This window comes from Chiloscyllium plagiosum, unplaced genomic scaffold (genome assembly GCF_037043375.1).
Source record: "Chiloscyllium plagiosum isolate Xiang-an unplaced genomic scaffold, Cpla_swu_hap1 HiC_scaffold_9, whole genome shotgun sequence".
NCBI lineage: Eukaryota > Metazoa > Chordata > Chondrichthyes > Orectolobiformes > Hemiscylliidae > Chiloscyllium > Chiloscyllium plagiosum.
The window spans coordinates 19,602,888-19,623,590 of record NW_028270147.1 but is presented as its reverse complement, the minus strand read 5'-3'; the positions used below and the strand labels follow the sequence as shown (position 1 = coordinate 19,623,590).

The 20,703-nt window shown below is 41.9% G+C and overlaps 1 protein-coding gene across 1 annotated transcript in view; it reads right to left on the bottom strand.

Moving 5' to 3' along the window:
* Positions 1 to 16,722, bottom strand: part of hfm1 (helicase for meiosis 1) — a 247,480-nt gene extending 230,758 nt beyond the window's left edge. The window contains exon 1 of the mRNA XM_087990315.1: positions 16,621 to 16,722. The gene's annotated coding sequence lies outside the window, so the exon portion shown is untranslated. The remainder of the gene's footprint in view (positions 1 to 16,620) is intronic.
* Between the last annotated feature and the right edge of the window lie 3,981 nt (positions 16,723 to 20,703).

The window sequence follows — 20,703 nt, the reverse complement described above, 5'->3', positions numbered from 1 at the left end:
ATTGAAAATCTGCGGGCATCATGGTTTCCTGGAAGTATTGGTCACAAACAATGGGACATCATTTCCCAGTAGGGATTTTGAGCATTTCCTAAAGTCGAATGGCATTCGGCAAGTTCAGACAGCTCCACACCATCCAATGGTCTGATGGAAAGAGTAGTCCAAACTTTTAAGGCAGGCTTAAAAAAAAACCCATAGCTTCACTCAATACCAAACTGTCCCAGTTTCTGTATGATTATAGGGCCACCCCTCACACAACTGCAGGGATAGTTTCAGTGAAGTTACCTGATGGGGGCAAGGTTCTGCATTGGGTTACACCTGATATTCCCAACTTGGGGCGAGAGTGAAACGGCATCAGGAATGCCAACAATGGCCATATGCCTCCTCTAAACAAGAGAGACAGTTTATTTCAGGAGACAAAGTTTGGTGTCGAAACCATGCAAATGACCCTGCATGGGTACGAGGCAAGATTGATACGAGATCAGGTCCCGTGACATACAAAGTTAAGGTAGGCTTTTTGAGTATGAGTTCCCTTGGCCTGCCCAACTGGAACTCATCACCTGAGCCCTTTATAAAGCAGACCCAGGGCACTCTTGTGGAACAGTGATAGTGTCCCTACCACTAGACAAGAAAGGGTTCCAGTCCCATATGCTCCAGAGTTGTGTAATAACATCTCTGAACAGGTTGATTAGACAATAGGTTACATTTAAAAAATTGTAATAAGAAAAAGACCAAGGCCTTGTTGTGGCATAGCGGTAGTTAGAGAAGCCCGGGTTCAAGTCCCACTTGCTCCAGAGGGGTATAGTAACATCGCTGAACAGGTTGTTTTGAAAAATAGATTAAAAGAATTTTTAAACAATTTAATAAAGCAGAACAGGGTCGGCATGGTGGCTCAGTGGTGAACAAACATGTGGATCACATCAAAGCTGCTACCTCACAAATGGGGCAGGAGCATCAGCTGGAAACACTGTCAGAAACCCTGGGTTCTCCCCTTCTGTTTAGTGTCAAAGAAACCTCAGAGTCCAAGATGGATACAGCGGATGCCGCCACCTCGATACCATTACTGCCTGAAGAAGAGGAGGAATTCCTTTTGAGATGCTCCAGACGCAAGTGATGGGCTATGGTCCGGTACATGCTGCCCCTATCCGAATTAGAGTTGGAGGAATCGGGCCTGAGGTGAAAATATTCCAGGGGAAGCTCCAAGAGAAAGAAAAGGTTACATACTTGGATTTGGCAGGAGAGTGGGGTAGGGGGCAGGCAGCAGAGTGATTGGAACGAGGTTGGCCAGGTGAATCTCATTAAGTATAAGTTCCCTGATTGGGGCTGTGAACCTGGGGGAGTCCAGGCTGACGGATATAAACAGGAGTCTCAGGGATTCTTCTCACCACTCAAGGAACTGGCTATGAGCAAGCTGGTTAGAATCCATGTACTGTGCATAAAGGGTGACTGGGTGACAGGATACTGACCTCCATGGAATTATTTCATTCCCTTAGTACCACGATCATCTACCTGTTCTTTCCTCCGAGATTCTAAGATTTTGTCTTGTGAGGTCATGTTGTCTGAGTTCAGTCTCCCTTTGAAGATCAAGTTTTTAAAAGTTCCATTTCTCTTTCCGATTTTATTTGTCTTTCTTTATTCCCACTTTCCAAGTCAAGCTTTCTCTTCCGCTTTCTGTTTCTTTGATTCTGTTTTGTTTCCTTTCTCTCGGTTTCTTCTAATACAAGTTTTCACATTTTATTTTCTCCCTTTCTGCCTGAATTGTAGCTAATTCTAATGCTGAATCACCCCTTTTCTAATGCTAAATCTCATGCTTATCACATCCTACTTTTATTTTTACCTTCAATTATCGGTACTATCTTAGTATAGTCTTAGTCAAGGATTTAAAATTGTAATAACTCAGAAGGCCTGACTGGAAAGGAACATCATTGATTGTTGCACACTAAAGTTGGTGGAGTTGTGGATAGTGACAAAGGTTGCTGTAGGTTACAGAGAGACATAGACAAGCTGCAGAGCTGGGCTGAGAGGTGGCAAATGGAGTTTAATGCAAACAAGTGTGAGATAATTCACTTTGGTCGGAGTAACCAGAATGCAAAGTACTGCGCTAATGGTAAGATTCTTGCTAGTGTAGATGAGCAGAGAGATCTCGGTGTCCAGGTACACAGATCCTTGAAAGTTGCCACCCAGGTTGACAGGGTTGTTAAGAAGGCATACAGTGATTTAGCTTTTATTAATAGAGGGATTGAGTTCCGGAACCATGAGGTTATGCTACAGCTGTACAAAACTCTAGTGCAGCCGCACTTGGAGTATTGTGTACAGTTCTGGTTACCGCATTATAAGATGGATGTGGAAGCTTTGGAAAGGGTGCAGAGGAGATTTACTAGGATGTTGCCTGGTATGGAGGGAAAGTCTTATGAGGAAAGGCTGAGGGACTTGAGGCTGTTTTCGTTAGAGAGAAGAAGGTTGAGCGGTGACTTAAGAGAGACATATAAGATAATCAGAGGGTTAGATAGGGTGGACAGGGAGAGCCTGTTTCCTTCGATGGTGATGGCTAGCACGAGAGGACATAGCTTTAAATTGAGGGGTGATAGATATAGGACAGATGTCAGAGGTAGTTTCTTTACTCAGAGAGTAGTAAGGGTATGGAATGCTTTGCTTGCAACGATAGTAGATTCGCCAACTTTAAGTACATTTAAGTCGTCATTGGACAAGCATATGGATGTACATGGAATAGTGTAGGTTAGATGGGCTTCAGATTGGTATGATAGGTCGGCTCAACATCGAGGGCCGAAGGGCCTGCACTGCGCTGTAATGTTCTACGTTCTATGTTCTATAATATGAAACCACTACTCGTAGCATGCCTGACCCATTCCTGGTTCTGCTTTTTTTAACATAAGCTATCAATTGTTACTCTCTAATTTTTAACAATGCAATTTTCCTATCTTCAAATTGAACATCAATGTATCCAACTCACATAGAATCACAGAATCCCGACAGTGCAGACAGAGGGTATTTGGCACTGTCTAGTCTGCAATGACCTGCTGAAGAACATTATACCCAGACCTATCCACCCACCCTATCTCTGTAACCCTGCATTAACCCTGACTAATCCACCTAACGTGCACATCTCTAGACGCTATTGGGCAATTTAGCATCTCCAATCCACCTAACCTTCACATATAAGGACTGGGGAGGAAACTAGAGCATCGGCAGAAACCCATACAGACATGACAAGAACATGCAAAGTCAACACAGCTAGGTGCCCAAATCTGGATTCGAACTGGTTCCCTGGTGCTGTGAGGCACTGAGCCACCATGCCGCCTCTGTTCTGAGTTATTAAATTGTTTAAAAATTCTTTTAATCTATTTTTCAAAACAACCTATTCAGAGATGTTACTTTACCCCTCTGGAGCAAGTGGGACTTGAACCCGGGTTTCCCTGACTACCACTATGCCACTAAGAGGCCTAGGTCTTTTTCTTATTACAATTTTCTTTAATGTAACCTACTGTCTAATCAACCTGTTCGGTGATGTTATTACACAACTCTGGAGCATATGGGACTTGAACCCTTCCTTATCCAGTGGTAGGGACACTATCACTGTGCCACAAGTGTGCCCTGAGTCTGCTTTATAAAGGGCTCAGGTGATGAGTTCTAGCTGGGCAGGCCAAGGGAACTCATACTAAAAAACTCTACAGACCATAAGACCATAGGGACAACAGAAGAACCTTGATTATCCGGCAATTGATTATCCGAATATCAGATTATATGGCAAGATCGCAAGGTCCCGAAGCTTGGCTAAATTATGTTACCCGGCATTCGATTATCCAGAATTCAATTAACGGAACGAAATACTCCCTGCCCTTGTCCTTCCGATAATTGAGGTTCCTCTGTATATTGGACAGGAAGATTAATTAATGATTTCCCATGTGGAGGTTATCACTAAAATGATTTACTATTATTAGATTAGATTAGATTACTTACAGTGTGGAAACAGGCCCTTCGGCCCAACAAGTCCACACCGACCCGCCGAAGCGCAACCCACCCATACCCCTACCTTTACCCCTTTAACCTATCACTAGGGGCAATTTAGCATGGCCAATTCACCTGACCCGCACATCTTTGGACTGTGGGAGGAAACCGGAGCACCCGGAGGAAACCCACGCAGACACGGGGAGAATGTGCAAACTCCACACAGTCAGTCGCCTGAGTCGGGAATTGAACCCGGGTCTACAGGCGCTGTGAGGCAGCAGTGCTAACCACTGGGCCACCGTGCCGCCCACTAATTATATTTTCTACTTCAGAATAGAACAACAATCATTAGCAACAATCATTTTGCAAGTCTAATAAATATACTTCCATACAACTTCTGTTTTCATCTCTAATACTTCCACATAATAGTTTTTTTTAAGACTCACAGATCCTTCTTAAGTTCAGTGGATTTCCGTCCAGCCCGGAGCCCTACTTTGTTATGATCCCAGCTGATGGTCAAACTAGACAAGTCAGATTTCAGAAGCAAACCTGGCTTGACAGATTGTAAATTTTATAATGCAATTTGGCTACTGCGATGGTCAGTTACTTAAGATTTTCAGACAAAGTCGTAAATGTACTTTTAACAAAAGAGCACAAAATTTAAATAAACAAATCTATGAAAACACATTTGAAAGATCCAGTGCACAGATGGTGTGGAACTTGGAAGCATTATGACGTGTGAGGAAGATAACGTAGAACTTCGAAAAGAATTGACAGGAATGGCTGGATAGGTGGCAGATGATGTTCATTGCAGTGAATTGGGAATTGATTCATTTTGGAAGGAAGAACATGAAGAGACATTATAAACTAAAGGGCACTCTTTCATTGTGTGGTTTGAGGCCACAGTATGAGTTGCATTTGAAATAGATTGACTAAGGAGAAGGCAAAGGCAAGAACTGTATTCTGACATTGACTTCAAAGCAACACTGCTCACGTACATTAATTTTAAGTACTGCTATACATTAGCAATCATAGATATACCAGACTTTGATCTTATAGTTATATTAGGTAAAAACAAATTTATTTTCTTCTTGTGTTCATGTCCATATTATAGCCTTGTGTGGTGTAAAATTCGAGAGAGATTGAATTCTACCTACACTGTAGTACTTATGCTCAGTTATGAGCAGCTATCTGACATAATCACAAGGGTCCTGCAGCCCTTACAATATGTAGGAGCAGAGAGAGGTGGGTATATGTGCGCATAAGCCATTTTAGGCAATTAATAAAATGTAGATATCCTAGACTTAATTGATTGAAGTGTAGAGTACAAGATTAAGGAGGTTATTTTGAATTTGTATAAAACATTGCATTATTGGAGACTTGGTCCAGTTCTGGGGGCCACACTTTAAGAATGTAAAGGCATTGGAGAGTGAAGAAAAGATTAATGAAAATTATTGTAGAGACGAGGAATTAAGACTCATTTCCTTGGAGAAAAGAAGCCTGAGAGAACATTTTATTAAAGTTTTCAAAATCACAATGAGTCTGAGCATGGTTGTTATGGATAAATCATCCCCACTTGTGAAGGGATCAAGAATGGAACAGTGCAGATTTAAAGTAATTGAGAAAGGAAATGAAAATGACATTAGAAGAAGAATTTCCTGCATGGAGTGGTATGGAGTGCACTGCCTGAGACTCATGGAGGCAGGTTCATTTGAAACATTAAAAAAGAAATTAGATTTATATGAAAATAAGAGAATGCACAAGGAAAAAGCTGGAGAGTGGAACTAAGTGAATTGCTCATTTGGAAAATTGGTGTGGAAAAGATGGGCCAAATGGCCTCCTTCTGCACTGTAACAATTCTATGATTCTTTGAATATATCACATTGGCAGAATGCAATATCTGTTCCAGAAAGGTGGTTAACATGGGTCAATATATTTTCTGAGCAAGTGCCATAGAACCATTGAAAGTAATTTACATTTTATCCTTTCACTGACACCTTGCATAGGTGTAGCCTGTGTCTGTCATCACTCTGACAGATCTTTTTCTCAGCCAAGACTACAGTAATCTAATCTTTTGTTTGCCTTATCCCGGAGAAACATATTCACTAACTCTCCAAAGCTGGCTACTGCTAAGGCAATTTAATCATCACTTTACTTTCTCAAGTAAAACAAAGTCTCACACTAATCTCTCAACAGTACCCTTAGACATGGTTGCTGTGCACCAGTACACAGACTAGAATGCTGAGGGAGGGAATACAGCAAAAAATATGTAAGGACTTTTCTCTATATCCCTATAAACAATTTAATAGAAATTGTTAAGTTTATGGCATATATATTGAAATATATACCACATAAAAATAAAGACTTCTGAAAATTGAAGCCCAACAATCATAGAATATTGGTCAAAACTTTCCTCATACTCATGGAATTAGAGCTTGACACAATAATTGAATTGTTGTTTCCACTCTTACTTCCATGTTCATAGCTGACATGAATGTTGATGCAAATAATTTCATAGACAAATATTTGATCCTTCTAAATAGGACCAGCTCTTTTATTTTTTAACTCTTTATTGACTTTCTTTTCGTGCCTATATAAGATTAATTTAGGCATTTTCATGGGAAGCAAACCTCAAAAGAAGTATAAAGTGGCAAATCGATTTTATAGTGCTGTAGCCGAATTGTGGATCCCTGTGTTTTCAAATGCAGTTCCATATTGAGAGTTTGGGATCCCTGAATTTATCTTTTAAAAATAACACATACATCTTATTTTGCATTGTTCAACCCTCGGTTGAATGCTATATTCTATACGTTTCCTTTTTAAACACTCTGACACCCTCCTCCAAATTTAATGGCACTGACATCATGGTTACTCCAAACACTGTGATGTCACTGGCATGTTTTAAGCTCTGGTCTTGTCACAGTGAAGTGTTTCAACAGGCAAGTGCATATACATTAGAGGTGAACTGTTCATTTTATATTTGAGTCCAATAATAAAATTACAATAACAGCAATTGATCACATCTTTGAAACAGGAAGGACATGATCTTAGACCTCCTTGTCGAGAGGTGGGGATTACCATCACATCACAAGAGCTTTTTGACTAATTTAGGGTACTTAAATAGCAAATTCAACTTTCTGCAATGGTGAAAAACCCCCCACAAAAATTGTAAACTAAACAGGGAGACGTTGAGGAACAAAATATAACTAACTGCAATATAAACAAATTGAAGAAATTAAATCTAAGATATTTTTGTCAATATTTAATAAAGTTTTAATAAAAGTCTGGAAGATAGGTTCAAATCATCCAGTTTTTAAGTGATGATGTCAGTTGTCCATGAAAAGTCCTGTAATTTGACTGGTACGAGGGGTCATAATTTTAAGATATTAGGAGAAAGGTATAGAGGGGACGTCAGAGGTAGGTTCTTTATGCAGAGAATTGTGAATGCATGGAATGCGTTGCCAGCGGTGGTGGTGGAAGCAGAGTCATTAGGGGCATTTAAGCGACTGGTGGACATGCACATGGATAGCAGTGAGTGGAGGGGTGTGTAGGTTGTTATTTTATTTTACATTAGGATTAAGCCTATTCTGTGCTGTACCTTTCTGCATTCTATGTAAGAACTCTGCCCTGATTGACATATTTCCTTTAACTGTGATACAATTTACATTCTTTTAGCTGCCCGGGGGACAATGCTAGATTAGCTGATTTGTAACACATTGCTACAATTATTTGCTCACTTGTGCCTTGCTTGCTAGGCTGAATTATGTCGTTACATAGAGATTCTAATGATCTTGAACTTGCATCAAGAAGTTTCCTGAGTCATTAATGTAGCCTCATAATAATTGTGATGTGTATATACAAGAGCACCTTCCCTGTATTGGTTGTACATGTGCTTACATTGCAAAATTAACTTTTGTGAATTCATGCCCTTTTGTTACCTATTTGCAAACTAATTTCGCAAACAAATTTTTAAAAATCTCTTAAAACTTGTTCTATGTTTTAATTCTTCATTAAATTGCCCAAAAAATTTCTGCGTTCTCAATTTTTCCAGGTCGTTTTAATAACTATGACCTCCATCTCCAAAATAGCTCCATACAGCCAGTATCCCTTCACCAAGTAACCTTTTATTTACACATGAAGAGTCCTTGACACTGATCCAGCTCCCTCAGAGCCATCTCTCAGAGTGAACAGAACCTCTGACACTCCTTTTTTTTGCAGTAGTGCTTATATTTTCCCCAGCACCCATGCTGTGTGTGTGCAGGTGTGAGACACAGTGAAAGACAACAGGTGTACAAATCTTCATTCAATTTCCACCACTAGGAAGAAATGAAACACCCAAGTGGCCAGTGATAAGCAGTGCCCTTCTCATCAGAGGGCAATGCAGCATGATCAAACAGTGAAGGGGAGGAGGGGATTAAATTGAAACACTCCTGTTCATTTTTTTTTCTCTTTATTAAATTTCCACCACCAGGAAAAAAGGAAATACCCAAATGGCCACTGACAAGCAGTGCCCTTCACATCAAAGGGCAATGCTGCGTGATCAAACAGTGAAGGGGAGGGCACGGCTTAAACCAATACACTCCTGTTCACTTTTTTTTTTAAAATGGCACTTGTTGTTTATAAGTTATTTTTCTAATTTAACCTTTTATGTAATCAACAAATTCAGTGGGAGTTTTTAACTCTGGAATAGGTGGGACTTGAACCCATGCTTTACAGTTATAAGGGTAGGGAGTCTACCTCTGCACCACAAGAGCCCCCAAACATTCCTGTTCATGTTTGTCAGCCAGGGCTGCATGATTGGACCTGATTACCAGCCACAATTAGGTAACTATGATGTCCACCTGGCTGACCTTGTTACAATCACTACACCCTCCTTCTATACCTTATTTAGTTATACCTGGCAGCCTTCTGTCTCACGATATGACTGTTTGCATATTGATGGTGAACACAATGTTAAACATTGCTTGGTTGCTCTAGTTACTGGTAATATGAACATCCCACAGTTCATCTAATAACATGGTCATTTATCACGTCAAATACTTCTTAATGATTCGCAAGTGATCATTTTTGCACAAGTGATCTTTTTATCCGTGACTTTAATACACTTTGCTTGTTCAGAACAAATGTTGATGTATTATATGTGAAACTGTATGTGGTGATGGGATGGAAATTTTGATTAGTAAAGTGGAAACATGATGCAGCTTCTTTCAGACCTGAATGAGATAGTATCAATCTTTTGGTTTCAACAACTTCAAAATGAAGAATTATGAACATTTAATAAAATTCCTTTGTCAGGAATATCCTGTGGAAATATATAGCAGTAAAAATGCAAGTTAATTTGCTTTAACATTTACTTTATTAAACAGAAATATGGCAATCTTGGGGTGTGAAATAGAGCTACTAATTTGGAGGTTATGCCCATGGCATGTGGTGAAATTTAATTCAACAAATCTGGCTCAATAATATCCTTCAGGGAAGTAAATCTTCCATGCCTACCAGTCCTGACTGCATGTGATCCTTGGAGAAAGTGAGGACTGCAGGTGCTGGAGATCAGAGTTGAACAGTGTGGCGCGGCAAAAGCACAGCCAGTCAGGTAGCATCCGAGGAGCAGGAGAGTTGAAGTTTCAGAAATAAGCCCTTCATCAGGAATGAGGCTTGTGGGCCAAGGGGGCTGAGAAATAAATGGGAGGGGAATTGGGATTGGGACGAGGTAGCTGGGAATGTGATAGGTAGGTGAAGGTGGGGGCAAAAGTGATATGTCGGTACAAGCGGGCATCAGAGCCGCCCCGCATTTGCCACGGGACTATGCCTACATTGGTAAAACTATAGGAATTCATTTTGTGTTTTAAACAGCAGCCGCAGCTCAAACCCACAGAACTCAGCAGCTGCCGGTCCGCCTACGTGACCAGGAGATGGGAGGCAGAGGACAGATCAAATCCACTAGGCCAGACACTAACCATGACTCATAGACCGAAACTCTGGAGCTAATTAATATGGAAACCCATCTCCTAATCAAATCAAGAGACTGACTGAAACACACCCATATTCATCAATACAGAACCATCCTGACACAAAGGACAGGCATCCACCGGACAGGAACGAACAGACTAATACACACCAGCACCCCAAGGGAACAAAGGGGGGTGCTAGCCCCCAGCCCTCACAGAGAGAGACAAGCAGATAGTACCCGGACCCGTTTACATAATCCAATTAGCACCCTATTGAGTGTACACTGCAACTCTCCTGGGACGGCAGGAAACCCACCATTTGCACCTACTCCAGCGATGATGGGGAACTATCATCCCATTCATACTCAAAATCCTCACATCCTGACAAAGAAAGGTATATAATGTGTAGCAGCGCGCGGGAACAGCAGAACAGCTGAGATTCGGACCTCGGTTGGTCTCCGCCGGTGTTACTGTATCAATAAACGTTACCGATTGTTGAACCGCACTCTGGGCTCGGACTGATATCATTTCATCCGCGCTAACATCGGAGTGGACGGTGGAGCCGTGGGAAGGAAGATGGACAGGTTGGATTGTTCAAGAGGGCAGTGCCAAGTTGGAAGGTTGGGACTAGGATATGTTGGGGGGGGGGGGGAAGGGAAATGGGGAAACTGGTGAAATCCACACTGATCCCATGCGGTTGGAGGATCCCAAGGCGGAAGGTGAGGCGTTCTTCCACCAGGCATCGGGTGGTAAGGGTTTGGCAATGGAGGAGGCCCAGGACCTGCAGGTACTTGGCAGAGTGAGAGGGGGAAGTTAAAGTGTTCAGCCACAGGGCGGTGGGGTTGGTCAGTGCGGGTGTCCCAGAGATATTCTCTGAAATGATCCACAAGTTGGTGTCCGGTCTTCCCAACGTAGAGAAGACCTCATCGGATACAACTGATGCAGTAGATGACGTGTGTGGAAGTACAGGTAAATTTCTGTTGGATGTGGAAAGATCTTTCGGAGCCTTTGGTGGTGGGATCTGTGCGTAGGTGGCGGAAATGGGAAAGGATGATATAGTGTATCCAGAGGTTGGTGGGGTTGAAGGTGAAGACCAGGGAGGTTCTGTCCTTGTTGCGATTGGAGGAGTGGGATTCAAGGGCGGAGTGCGGGAAGTGGAGATGTGCTGGAGGGCATTATCAACCTTGTGGGAGGGGAAATTCTGGTCTTTGAAGAAGGAGGCCATCGGGAATATTACACCAGAGATACATTTCCCTCCCCACCCCTATCAGCGTTTCAGAGAGACCATTCTCTCCGTGACTCTCTTGTCAGCTCCACGCCACCCAACAACCCACACGACCCTCCCGGCATGTTCCCCGCCATCGCAAAAAATGAAAAACATGTGCCCACACCTCCGTCCAAGACCCCAAAGGATCCTTCCAGATCCGACAGAAATTACCTGTACTTCCACACACGTCATCTACTGCATCTGTTGCACCTGATGTGGTCTCCTCTACACTGGGAGATAGGACGCCAACTTGCAGATCGTTTCAGGGAACATCTCTGGGACACTTGCACTGACCAACCTCACCACCCTGTGGCTGAACACTTCATCTCCCCTCCCACTCTGCCAAAGACAGGCAGCTCCTGGGCCTCCTCCATTGCCAAACCCTAACCACTTGACACCTGGAGGAAGAATGCCTCATCTTCAAACTTGGGACTCTCCAAACACAAGGGATCAATATGGATTTCACCAGTTTCCCTATTTCCCCTCCCCCACCTTATCCTAGTCCCATCCTTCCAACTTGCCACCGCCCTCTTGAATGGTCCAACCTGTCCATCTTCCTTCCCACCCATCTCCTCCATCTTCCTCTCCAACCTATCACTTTCACCCTCACCTTCACCTATCTATCGCATTCCCACCGACCTTCCCTCTAGCTCCAGCTCCCCTCCCATTTATCTCTCAGCCCCCTTGGCCCACGAGCCTCATTCCTGATGAAGGGCTTATGCCTGAAATGTCGATTCTCCTGCTCCTCGGATGCTGCCTGACCGGCCGTGCTTTTCCAGTGCCACACTCTTCTACATGTGATTCTTGACATACTTGGACCAACTTGCCCTGTTCCCTATTTATGAATAGCTTGTACTACTTGTTAATCACTTTCTATTATGACAGCAATTACAATCTATTCCATGTTGCCTTCACAATGATTACAATGAGTAATAAAACAAAATAGAATGGCTCAGTGCCAATATTGATATAATAATTACCATATGACAACGAACACGCTTTTAGCAGTTATATGTTTTTATTCTTTCACAGGGTGTGGATGCTGCTGGCTAGGCCAGCCTTTGCTACACAATCCCTAACTGCCCTTGAGAAGAGTGAGCCAGCTTCTTGAACTGCAGCAGTGCAGGTGTTGCAGGTACAAACAGTGCTGTTTGGGACATGAGTGGCACAAATGTTATTGCAATTTATCAGTTGATGCCTGAGTATTGTCCAAGTCTTGTTGCGGAGTGACATAGCCTGCATCAGTATCCAAGGAGTCATGAATGGGACTAAGCATTGCACAATCATCTGTGAACATCCCCAGTTCTGACCTTATGATGGGGGGAAGTTGATTGATGAAGCAGCAGAATTTGGTTGTGACTAGGACACTATTCTGCAAAGATGCCCATGGTTTAGTCGAAACAACCTACCCACATGCCTTCATCAAGATATGGCTCCAATAAATTGAGTTTCTACCCTGAAATCCACTAACTTCAGTTTTGATGGGAGTCCTTAATGCCACCTTGGTTAAATGCTATTATGCTATCAAAGGTATTCCTCTCACCTCAACTCTGGTGTTCACATCTTAATGGATGGATCAAGGCTGAAATGGTCTTAACTGAACTCAAACTTAGCATTAGTAAGCACTCACACTGACCACTTCAATCATTTTTCCAAACCTCGAGATGAGACTTATAAGACAACAACTGGCTGAATTGGATTTGTCCTGTTTTTTGTGAAACAAATAGACATACTTGGTGCGTTTTTACTCTGAAGATATAAATTATTTATAATTTCTTTTAACTGTGCAAATTCCAAATATTACTACCACAAATACAAGAAGTCTGCTTCAAAGAAATTAAATTTTCACTTCGTGATGATATCACTATTTTATGCTTCAAAGCATTATGAAGTCATCCTCAAATTTGGCTGCCTGCACAAATTCATCACTATTCTCTACCATCTTCACAATGACATGCAAGCTGTGATCCTCACCAACGGATCTGTCAAAAACCAAGTAGGAATGCAAACTGAGGTCAATCAGGGCTGTGTCATTGCACCGATGTTCTTCTCCATCATCCTCACACAACACGCCAACCTATCTCCATGAAGCTCCATGCCGGAATGGAGCTAATCTACAGGATGAGTGGTACACTGTTCAACCTTCAACAACTCCAGGCCAGAACTAGGCCACCCCAATTTCTGTCATCAAGCTGCAGCATACAGACTATGAATATGTGTGCATATTCATAGGCCGAACTACAAACCATCACTGACTCAATCACTGAGAAGCATGAGAGAATGGGCCTCAAATAGAATATCTTGAAAACAAAGGATGTTTACCAGTCTACCCCTGCCACACAACACTCCTCAAAAACCATGAAAATTATGGTGAGCTCCTGAACAGCATGGATCATTTCCCATATCTCAAGCGCCTCCTCTCTTGCGAAGAGACAATGACATCTAACATTGAACCCAACACACCAATGCAGCTTTGCATATCTGAGGAAGTCTGAGACTTCAAACCCAGCATAAAGCTCGTGGTCAACAGAGGAGCTACAATCCCACTCTCCTGTAACCATCAGAAACACAGACCATGTACAGCGGTCACCTCAAATCCTTGAAGAGTTATTAGCACTGCTGCCTTCGCAAAATCCATTGGCAGGATAGATGCAACAACATGAACATCCTTTTCCAGGCCAATATTCACAATATCAAGGCACTGGTCATGCATGGCCAGCTGCAATGGATGACCCACATGCCCAGCACAACTCTGTAGTTTCTTCTGGTCTTGGAAGGACCAGTTGCCATATCACGCTGTGGTACATTCAGACAAGATGCTTTCTATGGTCTATCTATAAAAATTGATAAGAATCCCTGTCGACATGTCAAATTTCCTTCGCCTCCTGAGGAAGTAGAGATGACCGTCATGTCAATGTGGGTGGACCAGGGCAGATTGTTGGTGATCACCACTCCCAGGAACTTAATGCTCTTGACCATCTCCACCTTTGCACCATTGATGCAGACACGAGCATGCCATTCACTCCACTTCTTGAAGTCCATGACCAGCACCTTAGTTTTTCTGATGTCGTTGGAGCAATTGTTGTCTTTACACCATGCTGTTGAGCACTCAATCTCTTTCCTGTATTTAGTCTTGTTTGAGATCTGACCTAAAACAGCGATATTGTCAGCAACTTGTGAATGGAATTTGGCCACACAGTTATGAGTGTATAAGGAATATAGTAGGGGACTGAGTACGCAGCCTTTCGGGGTATTAGTGTTGGGGATTATGGCAGAGGAAGTGTTGCCACCTATTCTTATGAATTGCAGAAGATGGGTCAGGAAGTCAAAGATCCAGCTACAGATGGGGGAGCCGAGTCCGAGGACTCGGTGTTTAGAGATGAGTTTGTTTGGAATTATAGTCATAGAGATGTACAGCATGGAAACAGAGAGGTGTACAGCATGGAAACAGACTCTTCGGTCCAACCTGTCTATGCCAACCAGATATCCCAACCCAATCTAGTCCCAACTGCCAGCACCCGGCCCATATTCCTCCAAACCCTTCCTATTCATATACCCATCCAGATACTTTTTAAATGTTGCAATTGTACCAGCCTCCACCACATCCTCTGGCAGCTCATTCCATACACATACCGCTCTCTGCGTGAAAACGTTGCCCCTTAGGTCTCTTTTATATCTTTCCCTTCTCACCCTAAACCTATGCCCTCTAGCTCTAGATTCCTCGACCCCAGGAAAAAGACTTTGTCTATTTATCCTATCCATGCCCCTCATAGTTTTGTAAATCTCTAGAAGGTCACCCCTCAGCCTCCAACGCTCCAGGAAAAACAGCCCCAACCTGTTCAGCCTCTCCCTGTAGCTCAAATCCTCCAACCTTGGCAACATCCTTATAAATCTTTTCTGAACCCTTTCAAGTTTCACAACATCTTTCCGATAGGAAGGAGACCAGATTTGCACGTGAAAGTGGAACTGTAGTCAATAATTAGGAGCCTGGCGTAGGTATCCTTGCTATTCGGATGTTCCACAGATGAGTATAGGGTCAGGCAGATGGCATCTACTGTGGACCTGTTGCGCTGGTCAGCAAATTGCAAAGGATCAAGGCAATTTGATAGGCTGGAGTTGATATTAGCCATGACTAATCTCTCAAAGCACTTCATAAATATGGAGGTCAGAGGTACGCTGCATGATTTTTCTTTGCCACTTGGATGATGCCGGTCTTCTTAAAGCAAGTGGGGATGTAAGATCGTAGTAAGGAGAGGTTAAAGATGTCCGTGAATACTCCCACCAACTGGTCAGCACAGGATCTGAGTGCACAGCCACGGACTCTATTTGGGTCAGTTGTTTTCTGTGGGTTCACTCTCAAGAAAGCCAATCTAATGTCTGTGGCAATGACCGTGGGTATAGTGCACTCAAGGCTGTTGGGACAAATGACATTATTTCACTGACTATTCAGTCACTGCAGAATCCACCTCCCTGGAGAGGTTACATGTCATCCATGACTCTGAGGGCCTGTTGAAGAAGAAGTTTCAAAGCACTGAAGTTTTTCTGTCAAACTCAGTGTAAGCACACAATCTATCATCTCAACAGATTTTAAAGATATGTAACACTTCCTGAAAGTTCCAACATTTTTTGTGACAGGTAAAACTTTTACACAAATGTAGAAAATATGTAATAGTGGCAGCTTTACAGGCTGAAAAACATTATGCTGGTGGTTCTAAGATTGAAAAGTGGTAGTTGTGCCAACTGAGGTAAATGTGGCAGCAGGCAGACTGTAAAAAAAACAAAGAGCACAACTTGCCAGTATTGAGTTTTGTTGATTGTGTCAACAATACTAGCTGTGATAATGATATTTATCCTAATATTTATTGTAGGTATTTCAATTATGACAGATTGACTGGTTGCTTAAACTGTGCAAAATTGTAAAGCATACACTTACATATATGGTAGCTGAAGGTTACCCTAAATAGACAAGTAGGAGACGGGAAGAACACAGCAAGGCAGGCAGCATCAGGAGGTGGAGAAGTCGACATTTTGGGTGTAACCTGTCTTTGTGAGTCCTGAAGAACGGTTATACCCAAAACGTCAACTTCTTCACCTCCTGATGCTGCCTGGCTTGCTGTGTTCTTCCAGTCTCCTGCTGGTCTATTTTGGATCCCAGCATCTGCAGTTTTATTGTCTTTAATGAAAGCAAGGAAATATTACACAAATAGTAAACAGTATATGTCAGCACCACTAATAATTTTAAATCCGAGATTGATAGATTTTTCCGAGCACAAGATTCTAAGGAAAATATAACAAAGGTGGGTGATAGGAATTAATTCACAAAGCAGCCATATTCTCATTCAATAACAGAAGAGGCTCACAGGGTTACATACTTCTTTTCACTTGCTCTCTTCCAAAGATCCAAGACCCCAAACACGTATTTCAGGTGAAATTGAAATTTACCTGTACTTTTTCAGTTTGGTATACTGTATTTGCTGTTCACAATGCAGTCTTCTGTGCATGTTCATCCTCCATTCTCCTCCCTCTCTGTCTTCAATGGAATCTTGAGAGAACATTATATCATGTTTTGTGTATTCATTTTACAATGTTCCTTATGTAGCAATGATTTCAATAACTTCAGATCATAACCACTTACCAAAGGTTAGGTGCTGGTTACATCTCTGCTGTGGCCATTTACAGATCTTCTGGTCCCATCTTTTGTTTCTTTACTTGTTTGAATACCATTCCATTTTATTTAATTTCTTTTACCTTCTATCCTATCACAAACCTTTTCTTTGTTATTCTCTCTGCTAGTGGTTTCTCATCCTGTTTTTGTTTTGTTAAAAACCTATTACATTGTTAGTTCTTTTGACGCGCAACATTAATCTGAGATGTTAACTGTTTGTCTCTCCACAAATGCAATCTGACTCAAATTTCTCCGGGTTTTTCTGTTATTTCACATTTCCAGCATCTCCCATTTTTGTTTTTTCTCCAGCTGCCTCTCTTCACTCATTGTATTCTCCATTCCAAAGCGATGTCAGTCACTAGCTCTTACAACCAGTGACTTTTCATTCTGAAACCCAAACTGCTTTTTCCATTAATAAAGGCGAAATATTGTGACTGCTGAAATCTGAAACAAACACAAAGAATGTGGGGAAATTCGGCAGGTTTGGCTGCATCTGAGTTTTTTTCCACCACCAAACTTTCTGGTTCCTGACGAATTGATACTATTTTGACAGTTTTTAATTTATCTCTGCCTGAAGAGAGCTGTCTGGTCAAGATTCAGGCCACATTTTGGAGATTGATTTATATTTTAAAGTGTTTTTTGTCTTTATGTACTTTATTTTGCTTTCTACAATTTATTAAGATAGTAAAAGGCCTTGTTAAATACAACAGGGCCTTACACAAGACACAGATTACCCACTGGAAAGCCTCATTAACTGCCATGACATAATGAAACCAAAGCTGGGTATAGCATTCTAGCTGAGACCTAGGTAAGGACTTATACATGGACAGAGGCTTTATTTTATTACATAATTTTATTAAATAATTCACAGATGTCAGCATCGCTGACAATAATTGTTTAAGTTTTCATTGCCAATCCCTATTTATTTGAGAGATATGACTTAATTTGAAAGGCAATTTTAGACAATGGTTGAGAGTTAACCATATTAATATGGGACTGGAGACACATATGGGTGAGACCAGATAAAGACAGAAGATTTTCTTCCCCAAACGACATTTGTGAAACATGGACATCATTAATGTTGCTAGCTTTTTATTTCAAATGTAATTATTTAACTGAATTTAAAATCTAGCTGCCATGGTGAGATTTGCATGCATATCTCAAGGTCATCAGTCCAAGTCTCTGGATTACTGGTCTGGTCACGTAACCACTGTTGCCATTATACCTTATGAAGAGTTATCATTTTTAATCCAAATGTTTTTTGCAAAGGATTATTCCAGTTTTGGAAAATATGACCCTGTTCAATACACAGACTGTTGGTATCAGGGTCAAAAGCTTTCAGTTATTGAAGGTAAAATCACTGTAGTCCTATTAAACAATAGAGCTGCACTCTCATTAGAGAAAGATGACTAGTCATGGTTTAACAAGACAGTCAACACACCTTGGGTGAGAGGAAAGGTTGAGGAGGAGAGTCTTTCACTGTAACATCAGCTGGTGCAGGAATTGAACCTATGCTGTAGCATCATCATCATCGTCCAGCATTGCAAGTCAGCAGTCCAGCCAACTGATTCCGTATTTTAACTTCAATTACTAAAAAGAAACCAACTCCACTAAATAGAGACATTGACCAACTTCTGTCCACTCAAACTGGCTAGGGATACATTGGCATTAACCAGTTTGAAAATCAAGGAGACAACGGATCCCTTGGGAGGCAGTTCACACATTGTACAAAATTCAAGATCAGGAGTTTCCATTGTCCCACAATACTAACTAGATGAGGGACAGGAAATCCAATATGGATTTAAACAAAGCTTTCTGCAAGCTGAACATTGGGGTGGAGAGGCTGAGTGTTTATGGATGTGATGCCAATCAAATAAGTTGCTTTGTTGCTGGATGGCATCAAGTTTCTTGAATGTTGTTGGTGCTGCATTCATCCAGTCAAATGGGGAGTATTCCATCACACTCCCAACTTCTGTTTTGTAAGATCAGACTTTGTGGAGTCACAGGGTGAGTTACTTGCTGCAGGAGTCTGAGCTCTGACCTGTACTTGGAGCCACAGTATTTGTAGTGATTTCTACCATTTAGTTCCGAGTCAATCATAATCCCTAGAAACTGATAGTCAGGAATTCAATGAATGTTAAGTCACTGAATGTCAAGAGCGATGGTTTGATTCTCTCTTTTTCGGGATATTCATTGCCTGGCACTTGTGGTGGCATAAAGCTTAGTTTTTACTTGTCAGCCCAAACCTGAATTTTGTCCCAATCCTGTTGCCTTTGGACACGGATTCTTCAGTATCTGAAGATTTGCAAATTGTGCAGAATATTGTGTAATCATCAGTGAACATCCCTACTTCTGAACTTATGATATTGATGAATCAGCTGAAGATGGTTAGACCTAGGACACAACCCTGAGGAACTCCTGCAGAACTGCCCTGGAGCTGAGATGACTGACCTCCACCAACCACAACCAGCTTTGTCAGGTGTGGCTCCAACTGAGGAAAGTTTTCTCCCAATTCCCATTGACTCCAAATCTGCTAGGGTTTCTTAATGCCACATTCAGTCAAATACAACCTTGATATCAAGTGCAGTCACTTTCACATCCCCTCTGGAGTTCAGCTTTTTTGTCCACATTTGAACCAAAGCTATATTGAAGTCAGGAATTGAGACACCCTGTCAGAAAGCAGGCTGAGCAGGTTATCACTAAGCAAGTGTTGCTTGATAGCACTGTTGATGATACTTGTCATAAATTCACTGATGATTGAGATTAAAATATTAAGGTGGTAATAGGTTGGAATTGTCCTGTTTTTTGTGAAGTCATTGAATGTCAAGAGCGATGGTTTGATTCTCTCTTGTTGGAGATATTCATTGCCTGGCACTTGTGGTGGCATAAATCTCAGTTTTCACTTATGAGCCCAAACCTAAATTTTGTCCCAATTCTGTTGCCGTTGGACATGGATTGCTTCAGTATCTGAAGATTTGCAAATTGTGCAGAATATTGTGCAATCATCAGTGAACATCCCTATTCTGACCTTATGATATTGATAAAGCAGCTGAAGATGGTTCGACCTAGGACACAATTACCCACATTGTCAGAAAAATGCTTGTGTTATACCTGTACTGGAACAGCTTGAAGGGAATGGCAAATCTGGAGTATACTTCTTCAGTACTATTCGCTAGTGATCTTGGGAGGAGGCAAGATGCCTCATCTATTCAGCACTCCTGGCTGAAGATTGTTGCAAATGCTTTTGTCCTACTTTTGCACTGATCTACTATTGTCGAGAATGGGGATATTTGTAGATCACAAGTTTTGTCTTGTAGTGGTTTTGTTTCGTAGCTTCACCAGATTAACACCTGATGTTCAAGTAGGCCTGGTGCTACTCCAGCATTCTTCATTGAACCAGGCTTGATCTTAGTATTAGATTGGGGGGGTATGCCAGGCTATGAGGTTGCCATTAGTATTTGCAAACAATTCTATTGCTGCTGTTGGTCCTCAGCGCCTCATTGGATGTCCAGACTTGATTTGAGAGATATATTCAAAGTCTATTCCATTCAGCATGCTGTCAGTGTCACACTTTGTGATCAATGTGAAGGCAGGACATTGTCTCCACAACGGTGGTGCGTGGTCATTCTTCTCGATGTTGTCATGACAGATGCATGTACTGCATCGGTGTGAATGAGGTCAAGTATATTCTTCCCTCTTGTTGGTTCCGTCACCACCTGCCACAGATCAAGCATAGCAGCTATATCCTTTCGGACTTGACCAGCTCGATTAATAATGATGCTTCAAAACCATTCTTGGGGATGGACTCTGAAATTGCCCGATTACAGTACATTCTGAGTCATTGCCAATTTCAGTTTTTC